The following is a 6,776-nucleotide window of genomic DNA, read 5'->3' as shown; positions in this document are numbered from 1 at the left end:
TATCCTTCTCCAAATCTATCTTTATATCAAGTCATGTCCCTACTTACTAACTCACAAGACATTTCAAAATAAGAGAAGCAACTCAAATGATAATATACCTATGAGAAATGTACATTAAGAAGACAATAAAATAATTATTAAGGCCATATAAAATATAGAAAATAGTCTGTTGAGGGGAAAATAGCAGACCACAAGATGGTTTTTTAAAACCAGGCTTAATTCCCTTTAATTTTTCTTGTATAAAACTATGTGTGGCCACAGCTGGATGTGGGTCCTCTGCATGGAGATTCTGACGTGGTCTTTACAGGTTGGTCAGTGAATTCCTGACAGGGGGACTTGGTGGGCACGGCCTCCTGCCAGAGGTCGGGGTGAGGCAGCAGAAAGTCTTGAAGATGGCATCAAAGGAGGCTGTGGCAAAGTTGCCTAGAGTGGCAGTGCACCCCTGTCCGAGGTGCAGCCATCCCCAGTGCCATTTTTTCAGCAGCAGCTTCATGGGACTAGGACAGTGATGGTGAACCTTTTGAGCTCGGTGTGTCAGCATTTTGAAAAACCCTAACTTAACTCTGGTGCCGTGTCACATATAGAAATTTTTTTATATTTGCAACCATAGTTAAACAAAGATTTATATTTTTGATATTTATTTTATATATTTAAATGCCATTTAACAAAGAAAAATCAACCAAAAAAATGAGTTCGCATGTCACCTCTGACACGCGTGTCATAGGTTCGCCATCACTGGACTAGGGGCTATGGCAACACCAATGCCCCTGGCGGTGTGGAACAAGGCCACCAGCACGGAGCAACATCAGCCAGCCACTCTACAAGGGACAGTGTGGGCCTGCCGATCTTGTTCCCTCAGTCGCCTGGCCACACAAGGATTACAGAGAACTTGGTCAGCATGTTGGCCCCATGGATGGCAGTAGCTATTTCCCTGTGGCATGTAACACCCTGACCAACATGTCCGTTGTCATTCCCAATGGCAACAAATGCCTTGAACCTGGTCTGCTGGCCAGCACGAGTCTGCTTTTACATGGACATAATCTTCAAAACCTCATCTTTGAGGGATGCCCCCAGGAAAAAAAACCAACCATCTCAGATTCCTTGATGGGTAGGCAGAAGAGAGAGATCTCCCCCAGGGACTTGACCTTCATGTCCTTGGCCGTGAGGCCCAGCTTGGAGACAGGGATCCACTCCTTGTCCTTGGCCTTGCCTCCGCCAGCTCTGTGGCCTCAGCCCTCGCCCTGACCTAAGCGGAAACCATGGCCCTGAATGCCGCTGCTAAACCCTCCACAGATGTCGCTGTGGCTCCCATTCCAGGGCCCCTACGGGCCTGTGGGCTCTCCCGCTGCACCAGCGTCAGCTGCCATTTGGTGCTTCCTCAGAGAAGAAGCTACAATATGGTTTTAACAACATTCCTGCAATTACTAAACATGTATTGAGTAACTATTTTGTGATAGGCCTTAAAGACGTAAGAATTATTAAGACAGTCCCTTCTTTAAAGAACGTCAGAGTCTCACAGGATAGATAGCCTTGTAAACAGACTGCAAACAGAAGTGCATTTGGACAAGAGTAGGAAGAAATATGGAAATAACATTAGAGGTAAAAGTGTGGGTAAATTTTGTTTTTTAAATATCTGTTAGGAAGCGAACCCCACACAGACCCTCAGAGTAGAGAGCAGAATCAAATTCCTCTGACAAAGGCAACAAGTAAACCCTTCTCTACTCCACCCCTGCATCTTCAGGCCACCTACAGAAAAAAGAAAAAAAGGGTCAGGGGGTGCCCAACCCCAGGTGTGGCTCAGAGAAGGCAAATGGGCCTTGCCGAGGGCAAGAGGGGAAAAAATGGCATAACAATCACACAGACTTTCTACAGCAAAATAAATGAATATTTTCAAGTGACTGTGATAATGCAATAAAAACATTGGTGGGAATGTGTATAATGGTACCCTGAGGAGTATCCCAGCCCCTCATTAACTGTCCACCAGTCATGTGCCCCAGGATACAGTGGTCAGCAAACTCATTAGTCAACAGAGCCAAATATCAACAGTACAACGATTGAAATTTCTTTTGAGAGCCAAATTTTTTAAACTTAAACTATATAGGTAGGTACATTGTTATTAACTTAATTAGGGTACTCCTAAGGCTTAGGAAGAGCCACACTCAAGGGGCCAAAGAGCCGCATGTGGCTTGTGAGCCGCAGTTTGCCGACCACTGCCCTAGGAGATCTGGTCTTTTTGTTACTGAACAAGGGTTTATTGACCACAAGCAGAGAAGCCAATACTATGACATTCTCAATACTTTTGAGAAAAGAAAGAGCAATTTATTTAATCCTGAGTCTGTTTGCAGGATACAGAAGGCACCTCTCAAATCTGGGGTTTGTGGTGGGTTTTAAGAGGTTAGGCCGGGAAACAGCTATTTGGAAGCACTGGTAGGGCAAGTTTTACTGGAGAAACTTGGAGCTTGGCCATTCATGGTAAAGGGCTTCAGCACCAGATCTTCTGGACAATAGACCCTTCGCTTCTAAAAGGATTCTGGTGCTCAAGTTCCAGTTATATCCCCGTCCTCTGGTTCGGGGGGGCGAGGGGGGGACGGGCGGGGGAGCGAGGAGCAGACTTTGGTTCTGGATTAAGCTGCAGGTGAAAGCTTTCTCCTCTGTGCATGCTTTGAACGCATGGCTTGTGGTTTTGGTCTATTGTCTTAGAACCATTTGAGCTAGTTCTGCAGTTACATTTTTACTGTCACCACCTCTATATTATTGGTCATTCTGATGTCCCCTATCGGGAATATTCTTTAGCCTGGCCAGCTGGTGTGGCTCAGTGGTTGAGCGTCAACTGATTCCCAGTCAGGGCACATGCCCAGGTTGCGGGCTTAATCCCCAGTGAGAGGCATGCAGGAGGCAGCCAATCAATGCTTCTCTCTCATCATTGATGTTTCAATCTCTCTCTCCCTCTCCCTTCCTCTCTGAAATCAATAAAAATATATTTTTAAAAAGATTCTTCACTCTTTTAATTCAAATCTTGTATTCTTTTTAAACTAATTAGTCATCTTCTTTGAGAACCATTTCTTAGTTAACCCCATTCTATTCTAGTATAAATATTTGAAAGTCAGTTTTACTGGATATAAAATTCTTGGCTCACATTGCCACTACTCTGAAGAAGTTCCAGAGAGAGCAGAGACTATGATACGTTAGCACCCACCTGTCATTAGTTAATCTCATAGACTCTGGAGTCAGACAAATTTGGTTTAGACCTGCTTCACTTATTAGCCATGCAATCTCTGGAAAGTGTTTAACCTAGATAAATCTTAGTTTCCTAATCTATTACATGGAGATAATAACTATCAGGTAAAAATGTAACAGTTTTGTAAGGGTGGAACATGTAAAAGAGCTTGTCACAGTGCCCAAGGCATATAAAGTGCCCAATACATGTAGTTGCGACCATTTTGTTTCCTTGATATTATTCTTGATCTGTTTCAGGGAAATATAAATTGATTCAACCAATAACATATGCCCCCATAGTAGGTATTTAACAGATGTCTTTCGAAGGGCTATAATTTAAGAACATGATAAAGAAAACCAGTATTTTATTACTAATGCATTTCCAAATGGAAGATGACAGACTGGTAAGTAATTATGCTAATTGGTAACATTTCTTATCTATAAAAGGCAGACTGAATTATTCATTTCTCTTTTACTATTTATGTGAAATTATAAATTGGTTTGGTTTTGCTCAGTTTTATCAAATGTCTATCTATGTTAGTAATTAATAAAAGAAGTTAGGTTGGCCTTCTGATACCAGTGTATTTAAGATGGAAACCTATGAATCTGGCCTGAAGATCAAGAGGGTTGAATATAACTGTTGTTTGTAACTGGTGGAGATGTTGTTACACAATTAAGAAAAAAGGAAAAAAGCATATTATGTTCTCAACTATTATGAGGGTTTCAAGGAAACAGAAATAACATGTCTGAGTTTAGATGGCTAATGGAGGTATGATAATATGAAACAGATATCACTCATCATTAAACAATTTGAAGATCCTTTAAACATAAGAAAGAGATATGGACCCTCCTCCTCATTGCCCTCCCCCAAAAAAGAGGAAACGTGATTCAATCTAGTTTCACTTTTAAATTGGTTCTTCAAGTTAGTTAATGGTAGCATTGAAAACATGGGGATTTCCATAGATGAGCAAATGACTGTCTTCCATTACATCTGATGTGTTGTCATTTATTTGGTACAGTTCAATAATTGTCTTGGTTTCTGAGGGGAGTTTAAAAATTATTCTGGCTAACTAATACTTGAAGATCACCCTAACAATTACTTAACTGAAACTCTCCAGGGATCTTATTCAAGTTTAGCAAAATCAAACAAACAGAAATTAAAATAACAAAAAACAGTAGTTGGATTAGATATTGTATTCACAAAGCAAAAAATGTTAATTAGGAGGTAGTGTTGTAGAAACAAGAGGCTGTGGTAAAAATATTACATAAACCAATGAAGTACTAAGATTTCCTACAATGCTGAACACAAAATATTCACATGGTAATGCGCTAAAACAAGAATTTTACTTCTGTACAGGTCTTTAACACATCTTTTTAGTCCAAGTTTTCATTTTACAGATGAAGATGCTAAACTGAGGCCTAGGGATGGGAAGCTACTAATTTGATCTATGACAAGAGCTCATATTTTTACTTTCAGTAACACCTTTCCACAGCTGTACCTTTTATATGAATCAGAGCACAGGAGGGCAGTAAAGCATAGGAATGAAGCGAGTGGACCCTGGAGTCAAACTGCCTGAGTTCAAATCCTGACTGTGCCACTAACAAGCTGTGTGGCCTTGGGCAAATTACCTACCATCTCTGAGCCTTAGTATCTCCTGAAAAACCATAGAATTATACTACTCACTTCATAGGGTTTTGTGGATTTAAAGTGATAACAGGTAAAGCCCATGGTGCATAAGTAAGTACATTTAATAAAATTATTTCCCCAAAGGCAAAACATTTAAGACCAATCTGAAGAACTTTCTATCAGGGAAGGAAATAAACCCACTGTATGCATATCTTAAGTTAAAGTAAAAAGGAGTTAGCAGGCTTCATTAATTTCCTTCCTTTACTTTTTCTCTTAATATATGTCACCTCTCCTTTTATCCGTGCTGGTAGGCACCAAAGAGAAATTCAGACACAATGTTTTTATTCATGAGATCATAAACATACTTAGTCTGTTTGATATTTGGTCTCCATAGTGCTGCTGACACTCTATCAATGTTAGAAAATTATAACAGTATTTCTTTGACAGTGGTGATCTGCCAGAATTACTGGCATCCAGGCAATGTAAAAGCCAAAACAGTCGTCAGAAGTGTCTGCCTTTGCATTCCACTGCTGTCTGCCTGCTTACCTGTCACAGCCCGGGTTTGAAAATGCAAGCGTCCTTGTATGCTTTTCAAACGATCCTTTGGTAAACAAGGAATATTTTTTTCTACATCAAATTCAGGCTGCCTTGAATTCGGTGCTCTTTCATTTGCTTTGTTCTGCCCTGGGAGCCAAATAGGAAGAAGGTCAGATTTCTGACCTCATGCCATCCTACTCTTGTTCTTGAGGGTTTGGATCCTGCATTCCCCTGGCTCAAGGATGTGCAGTGTTTTTATGGTCACGAGGAATATATCCTCCCTCCCTCATCTTCCCAGAAGCATTGGCTTTTGGGGATGGGCTTTCCCTGTTGTTTGGAGAAGCTGGGTTGGGGGTGGGGAGGCTGCTTGTGAAGAGGAAGCCCTGCACGCAGGGGTTTGCCAGGAAGACCTGTGGGTTCCGCAGTTCGGGGGGGTGCAGACCCCTCCCCACGCTGAGCCGCTGCATCTGGAAAAAACTAGACCATCTCTGCTCCAGGAGGCTGTCTTTCCCCCAGCCCTGAGCTGATCTGTTTGCCCTCTTAGCTCTCTCCCCATCCCACCCCGCCCCTCCCCTCTGATGAAAGCTCAGGATTGGCATAAGACAATCGCAGACTCCAACAAGTGGGGATGGGACACCAGCGGGCCCGCCTCCCATGGGGAGAACGGAGGTACTTGCAAGGTGGTGAGATCTCCCACCTCAGTTCCCCAACAATCCGCTCTTGCTCCTGAAACTTAGTTACCCCAAAGGTCGGCCACAACGCTCAACTCCTATTTCTCCGGCTCAGAGCTGGGGGCGACCACAGGCACCTGGATCCAGCTCCTCTCGGGGGCGGGAGAGGAGGGGTGAAGCGGACTGGGGAGGTGGGGACGCCCCCATTCGAGAAGGTCCCGGAGCGGGGAGGTCCCCGCTGCCCGTGCCCCGCCCCCGCGGAGGCCGCAGCCCGCTCGCCGGCCGCGGCGCACGCGTGTGCGGGGCGGGGGTAGCGCGGCTCCCCAGCGGCCCTCCGCCACAGCCCGCCCGGTCCACCTCTCGCCCGAGCCCAGCCCGGACAGCCCCGGCACCATGCGGAGGGTGAGTGCGTGGTGGCCCCCGGAGGCGCGAGGGAAGCCGGCGCCGACTGGTGCGGACGAGCGGGAGAGCGCGCCCTCCGGCTCCCGGCCGGCGGCGGGCAGGGGAGCCTCGCCGGAAAGCTGGGCGGGAAAGGCCGAGGGGCTGGGCCAAGGGTCTCGCAGGCCGCGCCTGTAGCCTTGGCGCAGGAGGGGCGCCCCTCGGGACACAAGGATTCAGGGGGGGACGGGGCCTCCCCCCGGCCTGAGCGCCCTCGGCCCCGCGCTCCCTGATGTGGCGCGCCACGTCGGGCTCCCTCCCCGGTCCCCCCGGGGGCTATTCCCAGC

The 6,776-nt window shown here is 45.6% G+C and overlaps 1 pseudogene; it reads right to left on the bottom strand.

The window, feature by feature from the left end:
- Positions 1-245: 245 nt before the first annotated feature.
- LOC106698357 lies at positions 246-1,367 on the bottom strand (annotated as a pseudogene).
- Positions 1,368-6,776: the final 5,409 nt, after the last annotated feature.

Source organism: Myotis lucifugus, unplaced genomic scaffold, assembly GCF_000147115.1.
Source record: "Myotis lucifugus unplaced genomic scaffold, Myoluc2.0 scaffold_167, whole genome shotgun sequence".
Lineage (NCBI taxonomy): Eukaryota > Metazoa > Chordata > Mammalia > Chiroptera > Vespertilionidae > Myotis > Myotis lucifugus.
The sequence above is the reverse complement of the archived record's forward strand: the minus strand, read 5'-3'. Positions and strand labels throughout refer to the sequence as shown.